Here is a 26,802-nt window from a genome sequence, read left to right on the forward strand (position 1 = left end):
TAATATGCTAGTTAGGATGAAACCTTGGAATATTTAATATTTGCATGTATAATACAGAAAACATAGATCCAAGGTTTATAGGTTGCATGTACTGTGACATCCCCAAAATCACGGCCAGAAAAGACCGATTTTGTTTATGCTTTATAAAAATCAGAGTTCTTCTTTTAATAAAAATGTTGCGGAATTTGTTCCCAGAAAAACACGATAAATACGCTATTAAAACATTTTCGAAGAAACGTATTTTATTCATCTTAAAACGTTTGGGATGTCATCGTTAATACAGAAACATAAGCATAAACAGAACTTACATTTGTTTACACTAGTGATCTACATCTCTTTAAATCTCTCAGTGTAATGTGACTTCATATCAACACCTGTGATATAAATAAACTGAGTGGGTCAGGTTGGGAAACCTGGTGAGTACATAGGGTTTTCAACCCATAATAATACAATTATTATGTTAAATAATCAAACAATCAACCCAATTACCCATCCCCATTATCTTCTTTACTCTTAAGGATTTAACCTAAGAGTCATCTATCCTGCATTCATTTATTCCGAAGTCCCTTACTTCCAGGGTTATAGGACTGGCACTAAGTCCATAATTGCCAATGTTCGTTCGTAAAGCACTAATTCCATAGCTGCTATAGTCTACTCATCGGGTACTAAATCCATAGCTACCAGTGTTCATCTAATAGGTACTAAGTCCATAACTACCAATTCCTAACAGGTACTAAATCCATAGCTACCAACGTCCAACTAATAGGTACTAAGTCCATAGCTACCAATTCCTAATAGGTACTAAATCCATAGCTACCAACGTCTAACAGGTACTAAGTCCATAGCTACCGGTGTTTGTCCAATAGGCACTAAGTCTATAGCTGCCAACGTATACTCTCATCATCTTATATCTCTCATCATTCATCTTCCCATGTCATACCCAACATATTCATATAAAATACGTATACAGTTTTAATCATTTAAAACATGTATAAAACATTCATCCAGCATAGACAACAAGTATTCAGATAATATGCACACATAGCACGTAGTTTATATATAAAGTACTTCATATATATGTGTAAGATGAAAGGGACTATGCACTCACCTGAAAGGTGATAACTCAGCACTCGGACAACGCTTCGATACTCTCAAAACGATTTTCCTTCGATAAAACCTAGTACCAATACCACTAGGGTTTAGTCTAACGATAACCACGACAAATTAATTAGTCTGACTATTATTAAGCGTTAATAACACTCAATATAACTCATAATAATAGCCCAAATAATTATTTTAAGGACCTAATAACATTCCTATAATTATTTGAAAGCTATATTAAAAATTGTGTAAGCGTAGCACACTTACAACGAATTTTATCGAAAACCGGAACTTAGTTGGAGTAGCGTTTCGAAACCGAAAGGCTCTTTTTCTTGGGACTCCGGGAGCCTCGGGGCTTCCCTCGGGAGCTAAGGGGTTTAACTAGGGCTTAGGGGGGTTAGAAACCCTAGAGAGAGAAAGAAATCTAGAGAGAGAAGGAAAATTGTGTGAAAAATGCGGAGAACCTCGCCGCTTTGTATACCCTACGAGGCCTCGGACTATGCTGGGTGTAATCATTGGCTACGCGGGGCGTAACTTCGGATAAGAATGCCAGCTTCGCACCAGCTGGCTCACACCCCTTCTCGAAACCGGACAAGATCAAGTACGCTGGGCGTACCCAGCTTCGGACGCGGGGCGTAAGCGAGACTTCATGGCGATCATCGGATGCGAGGCGTGATCAGCAAGCAACGGTCAGGATTTTGCCACGTCATCAATAGAGCAACAGGCTTCGCAAATTTGACTACAAACTTTAAAAATTCGTAACTTTCGCATACGAGCTCCGTTTTTGACGTTCTTTATATCCACGCGAAGGCGGGAACGTACTCTACAACCTTCGTTTAGACTCCATCGGCTAATTTTGGCTCGATTTTAAATTTTATATTATTAACAGGCCGGGACAAGATTGGTCCGTTAAATTCTCATAACTTCTTCATCCGATGTCCGTTTTCGCCCATATTTTTCTCGTTACGCTACTCTTAACGAGATCTTCGATTTCTGTTTAGGTCATGTCGGCCAAAAACCGCTCGATCTAATATTTGAATTTCGGGCTGTACACTACTACTCCGAAACTTCGAAAAATCATAACTTCTTCATACGAAGTCAGATTTGGGCGTTCTTTTTATCGATGTTCTTAGTTTAACATATTCTACGACTTCCATTTAGAGCACTAAGGCTAAATCTCGCTCTATCGTAAATTCACTATTTACGCTTCCCGGTGCCGTGCTGGTTCCGTCGCGAAACTTCGACGGGTCATAACTTCTTCGTTATAACTCGGATTTCGGCGTTCTTTATATGTACGGAAACCTTGTGACATATTATACAACTTGGTTAAGATTATTTATTCTAAATAATCTTTTGTCGAAAAGTCATTTTCGACCCCTATTGCCTCTAATTTGACTAGCCTGGATCTGCGGGCGTTACATGTACAACATAGGAGTGTTTGAATGCTCATAACCCAATAGTGGTATCAGAGACATGGGTTGTTTTTTGTTATATTGATGTAAATGTTTTATTTTCAAAGTTGAAGAAAAAGGAAAAAAAAACATGACGCTTGTCAAATTTTAAGATAATTACTTGTTTTTGTGAAAAACTAATTATTAGTAATATTTGAATCATTTGCTATATGAATTGAATTAGGTCAAATTTAGTAAAAGATAAAATGATATGATTATTTTATTAGTTTTAAAAGTTTGATCTAAAGAGTTTTTTTGAAACCTCCATAAGTTATGGATATTAAAAGGTTTTAAAAAAAATTGATTCAAAGTTTTTTTATGGAGTTACAAAACATGGTATTAATGTTTTAAAGAATTTCATAACTTGTTCTTAAGTTATGGAACATAAAAAGTTTCATCATAAAACTAACATTAAACTCCATAAGTTATGGAATCCAAAAGTTTTCAAGGGTTACAAAACTTGCCCTCAAGTTTTGGAATTTGGAAAAAGTTTTTATGAAAAAAAAGAATTGAATTCTAAAACTCTTGGGTTCATAACTTAAAAATTAATTAAATGGTTTTAATTTTGAATTTAATAATTGGAATTATGATGTTTTTATTGAATAATTCAATTAACTCTAATGGACTTTATTAATAGATAATTAATGTGTTTAATTAAAAGAGAATTAATAATTCCATAATGACATGGTTTAAGTTTAATTAAATTAAGAGTATAGTTTAATTAATAGATTAAACCACCAAGTATTTTAAATGTCTAAAATACACCCTTATACTATTATAATATTAAAATTTTAATATATTATATGTATAAGAGCAAGTTGTCTTACCATTAGTAGGCCTCATTCACAAAGCCGGTTTTTAAGGGGGTATAAGGTTACTGCCTATAAAATGACAGTTTAATGGGTGTCCACTCTCACCCACCGCTTCCTTGACCGGTGGAGGGTCGTTAGCCAAACAGGTTGGACAAGGACTATAACTCTCCTTTCATTATAAGTATAATGATAAATACTAAGTAACTAAACCTTTTATAAATACCCAATCTTAGTTACTTAGGAAAAACGTGAATAAGGTGCTAATCCATGAAATTACACTTTGCACTTTGTTTAAGTCGGTTAGTGGAGTGTGTGTGGTTAACCGACACACTAACCTGGACTTAACAAGGTAGGCAAATGGTAACTTAATGTTTATCATAGTATCGTTGGAGCGTGTGTGGTTAACCGGCACATTGATTGAGAGGTAAATATTAAGGGTACCAAGTATATTTGCATGGTTACTTCACACCTTGTTTTGTGATCCTCGGCATCCCATTCACAAAACATGAAGGGCACACTCGAGATTGAAACATGCCATTGAAAAGTTCAATGAATCTCAAAAGAATCTAGGAGTTTCAAAACCAATTAAAACCTAATAATACATTTCGTTTATCTTGGTGGAAATTGGTGAGCCGTCATTCACCTACCTTCAAATATTCTATAGCTTGGATTACGGCATCCCTCTTCCAAGTTATAAAATAGTTTGTTGGGTCCTAGCCTTAATATTTCATATTGGGTGTTATATTAAGGACTTAAATCAACTTTAGTTGAATTTCTCCCATTGTTGATGTCTGGATTAGACAACAATGATCTTCCTAAACCAAGCTTTCCTAATGAATATGACTTCCCGAGTTTGGCTCATGGAAATCATACTTCTCTTCCTCCACCTCCTCCAATTATTCTCCCTGACCCACAAGCTCAAAGACTTGAAGAGTTCAAGATCACTCAATCCCTATCCACAATGAAAGATAAAGGTGGAAGTCCTATGTGCACTCATGTCTTAGGACTAAAGTCACACATTGATAGTGTTAGAATGTTGGGTGTCATTGTCCTAAGGAAGTTGGCTATTAACTAGGTCTTTCAGTCACTTCCTGAGTCATATAGAAAGACTACTATGTGACAGGTCACAACATGACCCTAATGGATCTTTCTTATTTGCTTATTGCTGTTGAATCATAAATGATTTGGTGCAATAGTCAAGAAAATATGGATGGAAGGTCTATTTCTCAAACTTCCATGGACATGGACAATGGTAAAATTGGAAGTCCAGAAAAGCTTTCTCTTCCCAATGGAAATGGATCAGCCTTGGTCAACCCGGTTGACCAGAAGGTAAAGAGAAAGTCTAAGTCTGGAATAGTCTTTTGTACTATTCCCCAAGAGTCTATATGTTTTCATTGTGAAGAAAAGGGGAATTGGAAACGAAGCTACCCAAGCTACCTGAAAGAAAGAAGAATCAAAAATTTTGAATTTGCTTCAGGTAAGTCCACTATCTAACTCTGTTAAGTTCCCAATTGATGATTCTTAATATAAAATGTGACTCGATTGAATTTTGATATTTAGCAGGATCAAGCAAACGGAAGGAATCTTAAATAAAAGAGTATGCTGAATCTGATCGTGAAAATGGATTTCAATCGCTTGGTTGAAGATTGGATTCTTGAGCTACTTTTAGGAGTTATGATAAATTGCTAGGAAACATGTAATAACATAGTTTTCATTTCAAGTTGCATTATAAATAAATAAAAGTTTTACTTTATATCTCCTTGCAATGGCATTTATGAAAACTTGATGTTTGTATGTTTCTAGCAATATTGGAAATATGAATTTGATTCTTTCGTTTGTGGTAGTGTCTAAATTTACCAAATAAGGAAAGATTCTCATCACCCAAGTTTCAATTGGACCGAAACTTGGAATCATACAAGTTGTATAGTATGATGTATGAGAAGTTTCATTTTGGAAAATTAAGACTAGTTCCTTGTTCACATGTATATGTGACTCAAGAGAAGGACTAAGGGATCAAGTACAAATTCTTGTGTACTAGCCAAAGTTCACCACAAAAGATGGATAGGACTATTCGTCATGATTTACTAAGGTTTAGTAAATATGATTATACTTACAAGCTTAATTATATAATCTGGGACATTGGAAAAGTTTCAAATGTATGGCAGAGCGAATAAGAAGAATCAAATTAGGAAAAAGGATAAAAGTTTCTCAAATCTGAAAAGATGGGAGAGTACTTTAGTATCATGTATATATGATCATCTTAATGATTAAGAGACCTTATCATAATTCATCCTCTATGCGCATTCTGATAGCTAAGAAGAGGAGTCGTGAATTGTTGAAGTGGTTAAATTAAGAAGATGAGTCATACTTCGTTCCAAAACAAATCTGAGAGTCATACTCCAAGATTGTAACTTGAGTGACATATCTTAAAGAAGGTTTATAGCACTTATTAAATGTAAGAGTAAAAGTTTTCTACTCTTGTACATTTGAAATTGGTAAGTTGTGATGTTATGGATAAAACAAAGACCAACTAAGGCCAATTGTGTGCAGTGTTAGTCTTGATTAGAATCCACACTATTTCCTTGAATATTTGGCAATCAAGTATTATAGGTCAAGAAAACAGTGGGAGTCTAACAGATCCTGGTATAGTTTCAAGAACTAATCAAGAATAAAACTTGTATTTCATTACTAGCACACAACTAGAGGTTTATAACCTATTGTGTTGACATTTCTGTGCCCATTCCAGTTAAGTTGGCTAGAACATTTGAGTTCTACATGTTCTCAATTGTTTTCATAACTACTTGGAAGCAATGGCAAGCCCTTGTGCTGCCAGGTAGCAAGAGGTTAAGATTGCACAAGTTCAATCCATATGAGTTAGGATTTGTCACTAACCTAGTCTTGTGATTATGGTTTTGACAAATTCATGTGGATAAGAACACATACACCATAAAATCTAAGGGTCATAAGGTTTCTCTCCGAGTCATGAAAATGATGGTGAGGAAACACTTCCACAAAGTAGATTTTAAGTAAGATAGCAATTGTAATCTTTACATTCTCAAAGTCGTTAGTGGAGCGTGCATGGTTATCCGGCACACTAACATGGACTTATGAGAAATGGAAAAAGTCTAAAAAAATTAGACTATGATTACAACATCCCTTTTCATAGTTCTGAAATTGTTTAGACACACCTGTGAGTTATTTAAAATAAGGTGTATGAGTTTGATAAAGTCTTATCAAAGCAATCTAGTATTAGAAATCTGAACTTTGGTAAGAATGTCAATAAAGTATTGACTTCTAGAGGTCCAGCTGTTTTTTGGATACATGTCAAAGCTAGTGGGAGCATAAGTGTTATGCTAATAATCATCATGTTAGTGGGAGCATGATAATTATGATAAGTATTGCAAGTTAGCCATGTTAATTATAGAAAACAAAAGTTTCAATTCGTGAGGTTGCAGGGGTTGAAAAAGTTGTTTTGCTGTAATTAAGGGAGAGGAAATTATACTTCATGTCAACTCTAAAAGGCTTAGAGTAAGATTTTAAGCTTAGATTGAGATTTTAATCATCCTTAGTGAAGAATATATATATGAATTTCATGTTGGATTGGTTCAACTTAAGAAAATTCTATATATTGCGTTCTCAAAATTCGATTATGATTACGACATCCATTTTCATAGTCAAAATTTGAGAATATGGCAAATAAAAATACTGTAGCAAAAGACTGGTCTAGAATCATGTCTTTATGTGAGATATCATGAATCGTGTCCCATTTGCTTTGGGTACAAGATCGATTACATGTACTATAATATTTATCCTTTCTAAATTTTCCAAATGCCTTGGGGCATAAAGGAGGGAAAAGGTTTAGAATTGGATACGACTAAAGTGATTAAGCAATTATCGAGGACAATCTAAGGTTTTACTAAAGATTGGTTGCTCAAGGACAGTTGGAAGTATAATGTTAATATTGGAAGGACCACATTGACATAGTCTGAAAAGAGGCAACTCTTGTTCAGAAGTGGTAGTCAAAATTGGAATATGGAGTTATCTCCATAGGTGGAATTTATTTGTGTTAGAAAAATTAATGCAATATGAGACTTTGTTTCATGGAGTTAATCTCCATTAGAATACTCTGTAGTGTCTGTTGACAAGTCGTTGTGACTTTGTGCATGATCATTACAAGAGATTCGGTGCATAGAAGTTTAAAATCTAAACAAATTTCGATAAATGACAGGAATTTGGAAATTCTTAAAATTTTCGATAACGATTTGGGAGTGTGAAAAGAGAATCATTGAAATTATGTTCAATCGGTCTAGTTCACAAAGTAAGGATCATAGACAAACATAGAGTGCATACTTGGTGTATGGCAAAGCTATTGTTTAGAAAACATAGTGTAGATGCTTGGAGCATGAGACACCTAGTGTTTTAATTCAAGTATAGAGTTGATAAAAGCGGAACAATGAAAGTGTTTTATTTATATTCTTAGGTTTTGATACCATATTAGATTCATTTATTCTTGTGTTTCACTTTGCATGTTTTGACTTCCATAATAACTAGGTTCTTCTTCCAGAATGACTAAGTTATTCAAACCATCCACAGTTGATCATATGTTGGAAGTAGATATGAATCAAGACTGTCATGCGTTGGCTTGTAGAGGTCCAAGTTGGTGGACAAAGTTGTGTTACAACACTCATGAGTGCTCATAAGTTATGAGTATTGGATTCAACACGTGCTCATTTGAATCACTTCATGGATTTTATCATGAGTGATCATGAGACGATAATATCTTATATTCTTCAAACCTAGAGATATGAGCTGTTACTATGAGTTGGTTGTACATTGATTGCATGAAACCGCATTCGGTAACTCGATGTTATAAAACGTGCCTTTGTGTATGATTCAAAAAGTAGTAGAACAAGCCATATGAGTCAAAGTTTATCCATTCCTTTTACCTTCGGGATAAAAGCGATATTTGTGGGCCCCTCGATGATTTAATGATGACACATGTGAGTGCTTGGCCAAGCCAGGACTGATTTGATTTGTTCAATCAGTCAGTCGTCATGAATCGGAAATCGGGAAACAACAAATGGACAGAGAGAATGATTATAATCCATGTCTCAATCCATATGATATCTAGAATGGAGGAATATATGATCCCTTATCTAATGGACAAGTCATTGACATTAGAGTTCGTCAGCGGCTTTAAGAGCTACGATTGCCAGTTAGGTTTTGGAGTCATACTCAATAATAGTTTTAGACTTATGTAAGTGGGAGACTGTTGGATTAATGTCTAAGTCCATAACTATATTTGGTATGTACTTGACCTGACCCGGCATGGTCCATTTGGGTTGCACTTCACCGACACAATTTATATGGATAGTCTTTTGAGAATAGTATATTTATGATTTATATTAATATATTATAAGTTCTAATATATTAATATGGAATCATATTATTTAATTAGTATTGATCAAGAATTAATTAAGTGATCAAAAGGAACTAATTAATATGGACTCTTATATATATATATATATATATATATATATATATATATATATATATATATATATATATGTAGAATGGGCCAAGTTCATTTAGGTTGGGCTAAGCTATCATGGATAGTCCATGCCTATGGATCCTATGAAATGAAAGGTCATGGGTATTAGGGTTTACATGGATGTAATCCTAATCCTCCTTGCTATATAAAGAGGCCTTTGGCACATGAAATGGCACAAGTGTGTGAGAACATAAGAGTGGGCCAATTTTAGTGTGCATACATATTCTCTCAAGTTCTTCCAAGGTGTTTTGGTGATTTGTGATTCCACTTGAGGCTTCCATACTATTGGGCTAAGCTCTTAAAGTTTGAAGACATCAAGCTACATTAAAAGGTATGTCATCTAACTAGAACTTTGTAGTATAGGTGCTTCATAATATGCTAGTTAGGATGAAACATTGGAATATTTAATATTTGCATGTATAATAGAGAAAACATAGATCCAAGGTTTATAGGGTTGCATGTGCACAAGAGGAGTGTTTGAATGCTCATAACCCAACAGCAAGACCTTCTACGATTCGTTCCATTGGATAGAAGTCTCGCTCGAGGTCTCGCGTGCGAGCATCCGTGATCTACATGGCCACCCGCGTCTGCATTACCCAGTCGGCGGTAACTTGAGCCTGGTTACCGATGTCCCTAATACGTCTGACCATGACAGGGAGTGCGCGATCCGCTGGTCCTCCATGCTGGAGGTTGTAGTAACCTCGGTTCATCCCAAATGGTAGTTGCTGACCCTTGCATCGGCCCCATCTCTCAATAGTGTCAGCCCAAGGAGGTGTTGGGCCATTGTAGCCCATCTTATGCGGCGATACTGTTGCCATGTAGGTATTGTTGATAACTTCGGACTCAGCGTCTGATTCCTCTTCCTCCTCAACCCCTTCCTTGTCATCTTCCTCGATCTCTTCATCGATGTCATCCTCTTCAAACTCTACCAGTTCTTCGGGATCCTCCATGGGTTCCTCGGAGTCTTCTTCCGGGTCTTCCTCAATCCAACCCCCATTCCCCTGGTTGGGAAAGTATGGGTCTCCGGGAAGGTGAAAGCCTGCTATGTCGCCTGTTCAAGAATACATGAGTACGAGAGAATAGATAGAATGCCAAAATACTCCTATAGTATTTTAATTACTTTAGGTTTGGTTCCTAAAACTTTTGGGATAATGAGTTGGGAGGCTTTAGGCTTGTTGCAACACCATGACCACTCCCAAACACATGTTGGTCATATCCCAAATAAATATAGTTGATCAGGCTATATTTATCCCAGATATGATTACATAACTGCCCAGGTTTGACTGTAGTGTTCAACCTTTACGTTATCTTGTCTATTTTTGTTATGATATAATCCTAGCAAGTATGTATACTTTTAGTCAGAGATTTTTAGTCCCATTGTATTTATATTTGTATATCTTGTATGGCTAGATATACTAGTTCACTATAAACAATGCTCTGATACCAATCTGTCACACCCCCGGACCAGAACGGCGCAAACGTCCGGAGGCGGGTGACTTCATTCTGTAGTATCATAACAAATGCATATAAACGAAACATAGCAAATCCAAACGTCATACATTGATATCAAACTTACATTGTTATACATCATGTTATTTTCCTCAAATTTTACAAAAAAGAAACATCAGTAAGTAATTCCCAAAACACAACAAAATAATCTTGAGTCCGCGATCCACAACCTGCTTATTGGTTTCCTGAGAATACAAGTCGTTTGAAAAGCGTCAACATAAAATATGTTGGTGAGTTCATAAGAATTTTTGTATAAAACTTTGATGATAGTTTAGAAATCCAGAAAATCCAATATTTTCTTATCAAAATAGTTGTATGTCTTGTTTCAACTCGAGTAGAGTTGCATGTTTGTCTTAGTTAGTTGTTTTCGAAATCGTATATAATTGTTTCCTCCAAAAAATCCTATATTTTCTGATGTATAAAATAGTAGCTTTGATAACCATAACACTTGTGTAGAAAAGTTTCATTTGAACAAACCAAAACATAGTTTTTGTAAACCAAAAGTGAAATCTGTATAAATACATTTATGATATATTCTAGTGAGTCATTATAACCATACTAATATGACAGAGTGCCCGTTATGAAGTTCTTCAGGCGTCGGTTTCGTTTAAGACATTTGTCACCCTAGACTGGCTGTTCTAGCTGTAGTGAACATCGAAGGTGCAGGGTGTCAACCTCGTATAGATCTATACACAAATTCTCGTTCCCCTCCAGGAGACTCTGGTTATAACTCTTACAGAACTTTAGGCGTACACTATTATATATAAATATATGTACTATGAAGATTTGTCAGACTAGAATACTAATAGATTTTTGAACAATCGTGAAATCCATCATTTATTAATTAAATAATAGTATTTGTACTCATTGACTAGATATTTCGTTTTGTTTCGCTTCGTTTCGTTGCGTTTCGTTTGTTGAAAATAATCCGCTTTGAATATTTATCAATCGACCCAATATTAGAGAAGTCGACAAAATGGCTCTTCCCTTTATAAATTACTAAGTAAGACGCCATTTGTCGGAAGGTGTCAGGTTATGATTTGTGTAAACTATGACTTGTGTGAAGTTATGACAGAAAATTTATGAGAAGCAAATTTTTCTGTCATAAAGGCTTTATTTGTATATTTTCTTGATGAAAATATTTATCTCAAATATTCATAATTAATCACTAATAGTTTGCAAAAAGTCACTAATATGACATAAAGTTCCAATTTTCAAAAGAATTATAGAAACAGTGTCAACATATCAAGATATATTTCAACAAATTTTACTTCTAGACAAGAGGCCATGGATAAAGGGGGTATGCTGGACATACTCAAAAATTTGGGAGGCTCCTTTTGTAAACAAAGTATTCCTTATGTGGTGATGAGAATATTTTCTGAACTTCATGAGATTTGTGAAATCTCACATTCATGAAAAGTTAAAATAAAATAATAATATTTCTGCACACACATCTCAACATACGTATACATGCAATTATTCAAGAATTTAGAAAAAGAGTTGACTTGTAGTCTCCCCCAAAAACAATAAAAACTTAGAAAAAGGTGGGGTATGAAGCTCACCTTGGTTTAGCTTGCTGGGTGTTTTGAAGAAGTGTAAGGATTTTTCAAGTTCCAACACTTGGAAGGGTCTTTGAACTTTAGAAAATCCTAAGAAAATTTTATGTGTAAAATATAATGGAGTCTTAGGAATAAGGTGGAGAATCACTAGTTAAAGAAGATGAACACTTACAAAAATCTGGGAATTTTCTTTGAAGGGATGAAACTTGGAGCTTGAAGGAGTTGAGAGTATTCTTAGGAGTCTTCTGAATGTGAATATGAGAAGTGGGGAAATGGGAGAGTAACTTACATATCTAAATGGGAAGGATAAGGGGTGACTTGACATTTGCTTGGAGGACTGGTGTACAAGGCTTAGTTCTCTTTGGATAATACATGTTTTACTGAGATTTGCATAGGAAATGAGGGATTTGCATCACATCATAAAGTCAGACCCCTTTATCTACTTAGAATCCCTTTAAAAAGATTTTGGGTATTATTTTATATAAATATGTTTAAAATAATCAATTTTGGCAAAAATAGGGGTTTAAGAGGATTAAGATATGAAAATTACGAGTTTGGAGGAATTCCCGACATCAAAATGCCTTAAAATGAAGAAAACGTTTGAAATGGACAAAAATTCGGAGTGTAGTCCGTAGCCTGCGAGGGTCCGAAGTACTTAGGAGAGTTCCGGAGCCACTTAGCAAGAATCCAGAGTGAAGAGGTTAAATCTGAAGTCGCTACTCGATTCCGGAGCACTTCCCTCGGATGCGAAGCTATCAGATCCGAACCAAGGTGCAAGGTTGGCTAGAAGTTCCGAAGCAAGTCTTTAAGCGAGGTCTTCCAGAGCTAACTCTTCCGAATCATTCGAGGAGATCCGAAGCAACTAAGGCATTCCGGAATCCATCAAAAGCTTCGACGTAGAGAGTAGTTCTGGCCCAAGAGGGTTCCGGACGAAGACGATTCCGGACCAAGAGGTTCAGGACCAAGAGGGTTCTAGACCAAGAGGATTTCGAACCAAGAGGTTTCCGGACCAAGAGGGTCCTTTTGGGTTTTCTCCTTAGGTTTTTAGTTCTTTTCGACTAAGGAAGGTACATAGAGAGAGATTTGAGATACGTAGAGAGATTTGGGAGATATTTCATATTCTTGGAGAGATTTGGGAGAGATTCGAGATACTTGGAGAGATTTCATATACTTGGAGAGATTTGGGAGAGATTCGATATACTTGGAGAGATTTGGAAGAGATTTGATATACTTGGAGAGATTTGGGAGAGAGAGGGATAGAGTGGGAGAGCTTTAGAGAGACTTTGTCGGGGGCCCTTGTTAATGTTTTTCTTCGTAGCGCAAGGACCTTAGACTTAGTTACACCCTATATTGACTGTCTGTGACAACCTGAAATTTATTCCGTCGCTGTAACCCATTTTCCGTTAATAAAATTTATTTTTATTAAAATTTTCGTTAGCATTTGGGTTAGTCAAATCAATAAATGTTTTTATTTTATTTTTAATATGTGTCGAAATGAAATAAATAAAAACACGTGTGATACCCTCAAAATTATTTGGGAAATTTTTTTAGTTTACGACTAAGCCGGGTTATGACAATTTAATCGGGTAAAATTTTAAACTCCGTTTAATGTCGGTTTGGGGTGGATCCCCAGCTGGCCGCCAACTCAAGCCCTATATAAGGGTTGAGTGGCTTTCACTTGAACCTTTTCTCACTCCTAGAAGCTTTCTCTCTCTAATCTCTCTCTCTACAAGTGGGTTTTGGCCAAGAAACACCTCATTCAAGCTCCAAAACCGTAAGTAATCCTTCCTAGTTTGTTGTTTAGCTTTGTATCCATGCAAATTCGGGATTTAATCACCCAAATACCTCCAAAAACTTGAGTTTACGGTTAGGGAACACCTCCCAAAACCGTAAACTCCCATAAGGGGGTTTTGAAGCCCCAAAATCCCTCCAAAACCTTTCTAATGCTTATCTATGACTTAGGAACTTGCATGAATGAAATTAGAAACCAAAAATCGTGTCTTTTGGGGAGTAAACATGAGTTTACGGTCCATGAACATTCGTGAACCGTAAACACCAAAACCGTAAACACCATAAAGGGTGATTTGGTGTCCCTAACTCCTTCCTTAGCATGTTTAATGGACTAGAAACTTGTATGAATGAGCCTAGGACCACAAAATACAAAGGAAATGATGTGCCCAAGGGTTTACGACCGCAAAACCTAGTGTTTATGACCGTAAACTCCCAAGGAGTGGTCCAAGGACCGCAGATTCCAAGGGAGAACCCTTTTGGACCCTAAACACTTCTCAAAACCTTTGTTTTGACCTTAGAACCTTTCCTGGTGATACAAGGGACCTTTACACGCACAAACTCACCATTCCCATGAGTTTACGGCTGTAAACTCATGGGGGAAGTGGTCTCTCAATCGCAAACTCATGCTAGGGTGGTCACTTGAAGTGTAAACTCCATAGTGAGGCCATACACTCTTTAGAAGCAACCCCTAGCACTCCTTGCACTTGTAGCAAAGTGTTTTCATGCACTAAAGGGGTCTTTACTTGCTAAATTGGAAATAAAATGACTAATTAGACACCATCATGTACCACTATATGTTACGTAGGATCCGTGGGCGTGTTCAAGTCCTCACTTGATACCTAGCATCCTACCCGGCATTCCATCCACTCCACTCGCTGTAGGTGAGTTCATACCCCTTAATTAACCTTTCAAATGTTTTTAAATGCTTTTATGGGGGGGATACAAGTTAAATCCAACAATATATAGTATCAATCAAATGTGATTTGCAACTTACAATAAAAAAGGATTTCTATACTCTTAACCGTTTTGCCATCAAAACCGCTTTCAATGTTTATTAACTCATTTTCATGTTAATTTGTTATAAAAATATTTTCAAACTCTTTTAAACTTCTTATGTTTTCTAAAATATATCCACACCAATATATTTATATAAGTAAGACTTGAAGGACTTAGGACTGATAACTCACCTTATTTCCTGTTCTTGTTTGATTAGGGTCTTAGGGTATATTGTTATCTGTCCAACTGTCGTTGAATTCTTAGTTATATATTATATGTATTTGTGTTGGATATGAATACCTTCACTCAGTTCAATATTTTTGCGTATCCAAGAAAGACTGCAACACGTTAGTTAACTATAATCGGTATAGTTAAGGTTTACCACTCCTTACTACCATTACTATGATACTTACCACGGTTAGTAGTATTATGAGTCTCTACATTTTAAGTACTATACAAGAAGAATACTATATACTATACAGAAGAACACTAAATACATTATACCGAGAAGCACACTATACACTAATACAAGAGAACATACTAACACAGAAGGTGATACACTATTCCTCTATACGATACTTTACTGCGCCTTCACCGTGTAACCTTAGTCTCCTGGAGGGAGAGCGGACTCTACGTGTATAGATCTATATAGGGCGGACACTCACACATCCCGACCGCTAGCTACAGTCCGAGCCGACTAAGCCTAGGGATGATAACATGCTACTACACTACGTATGACTTGGAGGGTCATGGAACATTAAATCGCCTATCCGCCTGGTTACATACAGATTCACATTCAGAACCATAAATTAACAAATTATGAATTAAAGGTAAAGTAGACTCCCCAAGGTGTATTAAATACATATTGCTACCTAGAGTCTGCGGTTAATTACCATCCAGTCGGCAGTAACAATGCTGGAATATTACATTATTTTCTCATTTAATTTGTTCAAACGAAGTCCAAATTATATTTTTATAATAATTGAGAGTCTAATTGGAAAATATTTTACATACTCAAAGGATCAAACCTACAAATAACCAAGTCGTGGTAGAAGACTACATTTACTAGAAAATATGGGATTTTCTAGGGATTCACACTACTTTCAAACTTGATAACAACTTTCATGTTACACGATTGTAAATACTTTTATACAAACAATGACACTAAAATCTTATGAACTCACTAGCTTTATGCTGATACTCGTTTTCAAAATAACCTGTATTCTTAGGTCGACAATAGACAGGTACAGATGCTGTTTTTCAGAAGACGGAGCACATACAAGACTCCTCTTTATTTTGATTATACTTTTTGGTGTCTAACAAACTATACAGAACACGCTTGTAATACAATTACTATATTAATGCAATGGATCTTGTTGCTTGTTTTTACTATTATGCATGGTTATGATATTGTACATGACGTCCTCCACCCCATAACGTATTCCGCCGTTCTCGGTTTTGGGGTGTGACACTGTCATACAGCCCCGAAGGGCATGTAATAGTGTTTTATAGAGTTGTTACTTCCGTTATCCCGATTAGGATCTAGAATTTTGAACATTTGAACTTTCAAGTGAGACTTCTCATTAAGATTTAGAGCCATACATTAGTAAACATAAAGTACTCCTAACATATAAACACTAGTTGAGTTGACCAGATTGATCCATTGAACTTGACTTGTCTTTGACTTAACCAAAATCTTATCGGTTGTCACAGAGTAAAACAAACCCTCACACTCCTTACTGATCGAAACAACAGACGTAACAGTGAAGATCCACTAGAACACCAAGCGAAGACCTGTATTCACAAGAGAAGGAGCAAATCAACAGGAACAAAAGTATGCCATCTTTTACCAACCCTTGAAGTCCCACTCAGAATTCTAATTTTGGGACGAAATTCACTTTAACGGGGGGATGATGTGAAAACCTGTTATTTCAGGTCAATAAAAGTCAATAGTGGTCAAGGGAGGGGTCAAGCATTGGTCTAATAGTTACAAACCATTTGATTTAAAATATGGTAATTTATATTTAAATAATGTATTTTAGTTAAGAAATCAATACATCACAAACCGAGAATATTCGCATGGGAAAAACCTCGGATCGAAAACCCTTTTGCAGCCGAAAACCCTTCGGATCGCAAACGTGTGAGGCCGCAAACTATTCTCGGCCAAAAACTGTTTCTCGGATTGAGTTCCTGACTACAAATGTCTTAGGTCCAATCATATCTTCTCAGGTAGTGTTCTCGGCCGAAAACCCATATGTATATATATATATATATATATATATATATATATATATATACACACGCACACACACACATACTCTTTATCCATCAAGTATCATCCAAAGCTCTTGAAGATCTTGCTGAATTCTTTATATATTCCTAAAGATTGGCATTAATCACCCTATCATTTTAAATCCTTAACCAAAAAACTCAAAACCTCCTTGAGAACACCAAGAACACACCTAGAACACCAAGAACGCCCCAAGAACACCAAGAACACTTTCAAACTATTCAAAGAAGATAATGTAAGTATTTCTTATGTAATATAGTGCTGTCTAACACTTTAAATTAATATGATATTAATTTAAATATGATCACGTGTATAAATATTATTAGGATACGACTGCCTTTACGTATTGTAAATCACGGATCATACACTAGCACTTTGTTACCAAAACAAGCACACACATTCGAGGTGAGTTCATACACCTACATTTTTACCATTTTTCAATGTTTTAGGGGGGGGGGGAATACAAGTAAAACACAAAAAATGTTGTGTTATCATCCAAATGATTTCAAGCTACTTCAATTGTTTCAAACTATTTTAAAACTATTTCAAACTACTTTAATTATTTAAACTCTTGTTTTCACCGGACTATATGTTCATATACCTATTTATATATAATTGAGATTTAACAGGCTTAGGACTAGTATTTCTGCTTTAACTCATGTTCCTTGTCTAGTTGTGGGCTTAAAGAAGAACCACTTGTATGACTACGTTTAAATCTAAATTATATATGCTCGATATGTATATCCGTATAAATTGAATTTAAAATAAATCTTAAACTCTTTTGTATTACGTTTAACAGAAGGGTATCTTTCTTAAATATGCTATTATTGTTTATACATATTGTTAAATTACAAAGGTTTTCATTACAGACCGAACATACAAATAAGCTATAATAGGTATAGTTTAGAGAACTTGCATACCGTTTTACTAAATCGGATAACAATACTAAAATGAACATACAAACTATAATAGGGACAGTTTATGGAACATACATACTACGGTTTTAAGCTATAAAAAGTATAATTTATACACTGTATCATTTCTGAATGGCTTTTCCTTTATTCTACATGTAACCATCAATATAGCTTTGTGAGTGTTACCTTCAAGTATTTAACTAAGTGCCAACGAAAGTCCCAATTTTATAACCAGAGTCTACTGGAGGGAGAGCGTGAGTTTGTGTATAGATCTATACGGGATTGACAATCCCGTGCCCTGATTGTTGGCTATAGTTGGAACGGAAGTTCTGGGTTGACAAATGTCATAACATATCGATGCCTGAAGAACGTCGTATCTGGCCATCCTGGTCATTAGCATGGTTATAATAACTCACAATTTTGTATTAAAAATATGATTAGTGTACAAATACATAAATAACTTTACATAGTTGTATTCAATAGTAAAACTACAAAATACATACAAGTACATCATACTATTTTCTAAATATAGAAACTTACATTTATGGAGGAACATTTATCCAGGCATATAGATACAAATGGATTACATTCAAACACAATTACAATACATTACATAACCAGTATAGTACAAACTACTTTTCAGTAAAGGATTATTTGTTTATTTTGTGATTACGTACTGAATACGTTGGAGTCATATATAATGAAGACATGATAGATTGTGGAATGTGTGAGTTCCGCCTTATTCCTATTCCTTGTTTGGTTGTGGGCTTAGGGCAGATTCACACATTCAACTGTCCATTCATTCTTGATTATAAATAACTTGTATTCACTAAGTGGTTTTAGAAGGAACTTATAGGGTCAAGTTACTTACATTTCATTTACTAAGAAAATATAGTATTTTCTGAAGGATCACACTAACGTTTTTAAAGGAACAAAGAACATACTCTTTCATATAAAAATACTTATGAACTCACCAACTTAAATGTTGATACACTTTCAAAATCACTTGTATTCTCAGGAAACTAGTAGACAGGTACACACACAGGTTTCGAGAAGAAGGAGTATAGTAGCTTCAAGTCTTTGTTTATATGTAAATTGAATACAATGTAAACTTTAGATTATTAATATAATGGTTTTTGTTGCTTTGATTACTATTATATAATTGTTGTGATACTATACATGACGTCCTCCATGCTCGAACGTTTCCGCCATTCCAGTCTGGGGTGTGACACGAGGGACCCCATTACGAGTAGCAAGTGGTTAGCAGATGTTTCTAACGCCTTCTGTACCAGCCATTGTCCCGATGGGGACAAGGTCAGACTAGCTTCCTACCTCTTGAAGGATAGGGCACGTGATTGGTGGGAGGAGGTAGGACGTGTTGTGGGTGATGATGTTTAGGATTTGATGACCTAGGGTGATTTCTTGACCAGGTTTCAAGCTAAGTTTGCACCAGTGATTGAGATGCAGCAGTTGGCGTGAGACTTCCAGGATCTCTGCCAAACTACTGAGACAATGATTGAGATCACCGCTATGTTCAAGGAGAGGGCACTTCTGGTTCTGCAGTATGTGGCGAACGAGGAGATGAAGAAGGCCTGATACCATGAGATGCTGAGGAGTGGTACTCGGCAGTTTGTTAGCTGATCTAGCTGCAAGACGCTGGAAGACATGATAACGAGGGCTAGAGAGAGGGAGATTGGTCTGGAGATGGAGAAGAAGAGGAAGTCAGATTATGTGTCTAGTGTTGAGGTTTACGGCAAGAGGCCCAAGGTGGTTGATTCGAGAGGGAAGGGCCACTAGGTTCGAGGCCATTGTGGAAAGTGTGGTAGTTCGCACGAGGGGGCGTGCAGGGTGCATGGTTCTGGCTGCTTCAAGTGCGGTCGGACTGGTCATATCAGCAGGGATTGTACTGCTACCACCACCATCACCCGTGTATCTGATCTAATTTGCTTTTAGTGCAATCAAAGTGGCCACAAGAAGGCACACCATCTGAGTTTGTCTATAGTAGGACCGGTTTCAGCACCACTCCTGCGACTCTACGGATTGCTGATGGCCACCAGGGCCGAGCAGATGCTCTTGCGGAGAAAAGCAGGGATTTTCCACTGACGGTAGAGGAGGCGCGTGTAGCTCCCGATGTTGTGCTGGGTATGTATATTCTCCTTATCTCTTTATTTATATTGAATTGTTTTCTTATGTTTTTGTGTTTTATTTTCGGATTGTTCCTTTTGAACGGTATCTCTGCTTTGATATTATTTGATTCGGGGGCTACCCGATCGTTTGTATCTCTTACGCTTAGCAATAGATTTGTTGGAGCTCGGGGGGAGTTGGATTGTCCTCTAGATGTCGAGATTGCTGATGATAGGTCTGTTTGGGCTGCAAGGGTTTATTGAGGTTGTACTCTCCAGTTATTCAGTGAGCAGTATCTGGTTGATTTGGTTCCCATTCCTCTTCATGGAAACAAGGTTATCGTGGGCATGGATTGGTTGAGCCCTAATAGGGAAATGATCGACTATGAGCAGCAGTTAGTTCGGATTCGGACCCCAAGTGGGGGAGAGTTGGTGATTTAGGGTAAGAGACTGCAATGTGGGCTGATGATATGTTCTGCAATGAGGGACAAACGTTATGTTCATCAGGGTTGTTCGAGTTTTGTCGCCTATGTCATGGATACCCGGGATAAGGGTAAGGCGACCATGGATGATGTGCCGATTGAGCGTGATTATCCGGATGTGTTCCCCGAGGATTTGCAAGGGGTACCTCCAGAGAGGCAGGTGGAGTTTAGGATTAATTTGGTTCCAGGTGTGGCTCTGATAGCTAAAGCACCGTATTAGCTAGCTCTTCCCGATAGTTGAATAAAGTAATGGTGAATAACCGTTATCCCCTCCTAAGGATTGATGATCTTTTCGACCAACTTTAGGATTCATCTTGGTTCTCCAAGATTGACTTGAGATCGACTTATCATCAGATGCGGGTCTGGGATGAGGATGTGCAGAAGACAACTTTCTGAGCCGCATGTGCAGACCGATGCGGGATCGGTCTGCGATTGCATTCATCGATGATATCTTCGTTTATTGCACAACTTAGTAGCAGCATGAGGAGCACTTGAGGGAGGTGCTGGGGACATTGAGGAGGGAGATACTTTCCGCAAAGTTCTCCAAGTGCGAGTTCTGGTTGTGCGAGGTGCAATTTCTGGGGCACCTTGTCAACCAGAAGGGTATTTTGGTTGATCCGGACAAGGTCAAGGTCGTGTTCCAGTGGGAGGTTCTGAGGTCTCCATCTGAGATTCAGAGATTTCCTTTTTTGGTTGGTTATTACCGTAGATTCATTTAGGATTTCTCCAAGATTGTTGTCCCCTTGACCCGACCGACCAAGAAGTCGGTGATATTTCGCCAGGGGCCTAAGCAGCAGGCAACCTTTGAGACTCCGCGACAGTGGTTGTGTGAGGCGCCAATTTTGACACAGCCTGAGGGTGTGGATGACTTTGTGGTTTATTGTGATGCTTCGATCTCCAGTCTGGAGGTAGTATTGATGCAGCGAGGTCATGTGATAACTTACGCTTCGAGGCAGCTGAAGCCTCATGAGGCGAACTATTCAACACATGATTCGGAGTTGGGGTCGTGGTTTTCGCCCTCAAGATTTGGTGGAATTACCTCTATGGGGTTCGGTGTAACATCTACATGGATCACAAGACCCTGAGGTACTTGATGGATCAGCCGAATCTGAATATGAGGCAGTGCCGATGGTTGGATCTTGTGAAGGACTTTGATTGTAAGATCATTTACCACACGGGGAAGGCCAATGTGGTGGCCGATGCTCTCATCCGCAAGTTGGTCGTGGCTTTGATTAGAGACCTATGTTTGAGGATGATCGTGATTACTCTGTTGTTAGAGCGAATTCGTGAGACACAGGTTGAGACTATTAAGGAAGAGCATCGGAAAAGCGAGTGTATCTTGGGTCAGGTGGCTTCCATCGATTACGATAGCCATGGATTGTTGACTCTGCATTGGAGAGTCTGGGTTCCATACTCGGGCAGTTTGCGCCAAGTTCTGATGGAGGAGGCTCACAATTCAAGATTCTCCATTCATCTCGGGGCGATGACGATGTATAGGGATCTTCATCTTGATTATTGGTGGCACTGCATGAAGCGGGATGTGGCATGGTATGTTGAGCGATGCCTGACTTGCAAGAAAGTCAAGGCTGAGCATCAGCTTCCTCATGGCTGTAACAACGTAATTTTCAAAACAAAATTTTCATTTTTCATCAACCAAGTTCATATAAAAATATTCTCAAATATTTCCAACAATAGTTTTTGAAACATAACATATCCCAAGATCATAACACATAACACAACAACTGTAAGCATAAATGCTTAGTGACTTCCCCAAAATACCACATACAACACATACGCCTCTCAAGGCTGTAATACGACCCTCCGGTCGATGTGTCTCAGCGGGAACCTCCAGTCCCGTAGCTTGTTGGACCCTCTGGTCCGGTCATAGCTTGTTGGGCCCTCCGGCCCGGTCTGTATCGTTGAACCCTTCGGTCCGGTCTTTAACGTCATACAACATACATATAACACAGAGCACATAATCTCATACATAACACACAAGACCCTCTGGTCAACATATAATACCACTCTAGGTACGTACAGTGAGAAGACTCACCTCAGGTGTCTTGGTAAGTCTCTGACTTGGTAGAAATATGATCTAGCCTCTGCCTAATCACATAAAGTAAATACTCTCATAAATATAACTATACTCAAACCTTTCTTAACACCCTCAGAAGGGTAAAAGACCATTTTACCCCTCTCTTGGCTTAAAGGCCTCATTGTTGACCAAACCCTAAAAGTCAACAAAAGTCAACGGTCAAACTATGACCCGACTCGTCGAGTGCACTTGGGCGACTCGGCGAGTCTACACGTGTTTGCAAATTCTTTAGTTCCGCTTGGCACATCGAGTTCCTCCCCTTGCTTGACGAGTCACCCCTGGCATGAATCGTGGGGCCACCCCGACTCAACTCGCCAAGTCTCATGAACAACTCGGCAAGTTCCGCCTTGAACTCCAGTCCTCTAATCCTCCTCTGACTCACTGAGTTATTTCCCCAACTCGGCAAGTCTACAGACTCAGTGATTTATGAGAAACCCTAACCCTACTCGCCGAGTCTGATCTTTGGACTCGGTGAGTTCATGCCATGCACAAACTCCATAGACCTCCTAAGGTCAGATCTATTCATTTAATCCATAGATCTGACCTTCCCAAGCATGATAATCACGTAAAGTTCAGAACTTGACATTCAAATAGCATCTAGATGGTCTTACTTGGTGATTTAGTCCCAAAATAACATCCCAAGTTCATGACTCCCAAAATAACTCCAAAAAGCCCCAAGAGTTATGGTCTCTAGACCTCTTTGAGTCCAGATCCAAAACATGAACTCGAGAAGGGACCAATTGCTCCACAAATCCATCCTCTAAAGGGGTTAGAAAACCCTAACTCTAGGAATCAACACCAAATTTGAAGAAGGTCCAAAAAATACCTCAAGATGAAGTCTATGAGCTCTGAAATCACCAGAATCACACCTCCTTTAGCCTCCTCTTGCCTTGGTTTCCTCCTTCTTGCAATTACACCAACAAAATGATCACAAATGGCCTCTCCTTCCTCATAAACGCTCTAGATCTCTTAGGGTTTCTCTCTGGGGGTTTGATAGCCGCAAATGACGGCCCTAAGGGCCTTTAAATAGGTCCCAAACCCAGTAAATTAGGGTTTCATTAAACAGCGTGGACTCGCCGAGTCCACTCATGAACTCGCCGAGTCCAACTGTGAACTCGGATAAGAATCCGCGACCATACTCGACGAGTTTAAACACCAACTCACCGAGTCCCCTCTCAACTTCCAAAAATATAGGAATAAAATATTATACCTGGGAATCCGGATGTTACAATTCTACCCCACTAGAATTAGACTTCGCCCTCAAAGTCGTACTCTGCAAACAACTCTGGATGCTGCTCCTGCATCTCACTCTCCGGCTCCCAAGTCAACTCTGACTCTTTCCGATGCTGCCACTGGACCTGCACCAGAGGCACCTCCTTGTTCCTCAAAACCTTGATCTTCTAATCCCTAATCGCCACCGGTCTCTCAACATAATTCAGGCTCGTATCCACCTGCATATCTTCTAATGGCACCACTACCGACTCGTCGGCTATACACTTTCACAACTACGACACGTGGAAAGTGTCATGAATCTGACCCTACTTTGTAGGTAACTCCAAACGGTAGGCTACCCTGCCTACCCTCGCGATCACCCTGAAAGGATCAATATATCGGGGCCCCAACTTGCCCCTCTTCTTGAATCGAATCACTCCTTTACAAGGAGAGACCTTCAGGAGCACGAAGTCGCCGACCTGAAACTCGAGCTCGGACCAGCGTCTGTCCGCATAACTCTTCTGACGACTCTGAGCAGTCAATAACCTCTGTCTGACTTGCTAAATCTACTCTGTCGTCTGAAGCACGATCTCGGTACTACCCATCACACGCTGCCCTACTTCTCCCCAGCAAATGGGGGTCCGACACCTCCTCCCATACAACAGCTAAAAGGGTGGCATACCAATGCTCAAATGATGGCTGTTATTGTAGGAAAACTCTGCCAAGGGCAAGTACGTGTCCCAACTCCCGCCGAAATCCAACACACATGCTCGGAGCATGTCCTCGAGCGTCTGAATCGTCCGCTCACTCTGCCTGTCAGTCTGTGGGTGGTATGCGGTAGTAAAATGCAGTCTCGTACCCAATTCCTCATGAAACTTTTTCCAGAATCTGGAAGTGAAACGTACATCTCGATTTGAGACAATCAAGATCGGCACTCCATGCCGCGATACCACCTCTCTCACGTACATCTTTGCCAACCTCTCCACGGAAGAGCTCTCACTAATAGCAAGGAAATGAGCACTCTTCGTCAACCTGTCCACAATCACCCAAATTGCATCGACACCTCTCGCAGTCCTTGGGAATTTGGTGACGAAATCCATGGTAATCTATTCCCATTTCCACTCGGGAATCTCTAATGGCTGCAACTTACCATGTGGACACTGGTGCTCTGCCTTAACCCTGCGACATGTCAAGCATCTCTCTGCAAACCATGCGACATCCCTCTTCGTACAGGGCCACCAATACTCCCTTTTCAGGTCCAAATACATCTTAGTGGCCCCAGGATGGATCGAGAACTTCGATTGATGAGCCTCTTCCATCAAAATAATACGCGTCCCGCCCACAGACGGTACCCATATCTGACCCTGAAATGTCATAAGCCCCCGGCTATCTGTAACGAATTCTGATACCAGCCCGACAACTCGCTCTCTCTTCTGGCTTTCTGGCCTCACGGCCTCATCCTAGGCCCCACGAATAACATCCAACACCGGGGTCATCACTGTCGATCTCAAAAAAACATCTCGCATCGGGGCGCCCTCCGCCCTACGGCTCAATGCATCGGCTACAACATTAGCCTTGCCCGGATGATACACGATCTCACAGTCATAATCCTTGACTACATCCAACCACCTCCTCTGGCGCATATTCAGGTTGGGTTGATCCATCAAATACTTCAAGTTCTTGTGGTCCGTGTATATCGTACACCGAACCCCATATAGATAGTGTCGCCAGATCTTGAGGGCGAACACTACCTCTCCCAATTTCAGATCATGAGTGGGATACCTAGACTCATGAGGCTTAAGCTGCCTCGATGCATATGCTATCACATTCCCCCTCTACATAAGCACCGCTCCCAATCCGGATATCGATGCATCACAATATCCAAGAAATCCTCCATCCCTTCCGGAAGGGCTAAAATTGGAGCTTCGCATAATTTCTGGCGAAGTGTCTCGAACGAGGTCTGCTGCTCCGGACCCCAAGAAAATGCAGCACCCTTCCAGGTCAACTTGGTGAGTGGCACGGAGATCTTAGACAAATCCTTAATAAATCTCCAATAATAGCCGGCCAAACCCAGAAAGCTACTGATCTCAGTGGGTGATCTCGCACCTCCCACCTCATGACCGCCTCAATCTTAGCCGGATCGACCAATATCCCATTCTGGTTGACGAGATTCCCCAAAAACTGAACCTCTCGTTACCAGAACTCACATTTGGAGAACTTGGCATAAAGCCTCTCCGATCTCAGAACTCCAAGGTGATGGGTTTTAGTCCTAAGAACATCCTATGTGCTCATACAAACCCTAATTCTTGGATCTAGGTTTCTCTATTGTACATGCAAGTTATCCAAGACTATAAACCCTAATTCTAGCATACAAGTAATCATATTAACATAAGAATAGGTTTAAGATGTTACCTTGATTGTTATGTAGTAATAACAATCCCAAATCTCCTTGTATTGACTTTAGAAAGCCTAAAGTCATAAATGTCACTCCTCTAATGGTTCACAAACACCATAAGCAAGAGGATGAAGAGGAGAGAGGATGGAGGCTGCCCAAAAACGTGTGAAATTCTAGAAGGTTGCTTGTCCACGTTTTTAGGTCATAAGGGATCTATATATATATATATATATATATATATATATATATATATATATATATATATATAGGAGGCTATTAGGGTTATCTAACAAGGAAACCCTAATTTGGATGCTTAAGCCCTAAGCAACCCATGGATCCCTTTCCTTAAGGCCTTGGACGATTTCTTATGGGCTTCCCCATAGAATTCGTCCACTCCTTAATATAAGGCAATCCATGACCCAATTGCAATTATCTTATAATTACCTTTCCAGTCCCTTAAGTTTATTTAATCTCTTTTAGTCACAAAACTAATTACTAATTAATTCTTGACTAATATTAAT

Source organism: Lactuca sativa, chromosome 6 (assembly GCF_002870075.4).
Source record: "Lactuca sativa cultivar Salinas chromosome 6, Lsat_Salinas_v11, whole genome shotgun sequence".
Taxonomy (NCBI): Eukaryota; Viridiplantae; Streptophyta; class Magnoliopsida; order Asterales; family Asteraceae; genus Lactuca; species Lactuca sativa.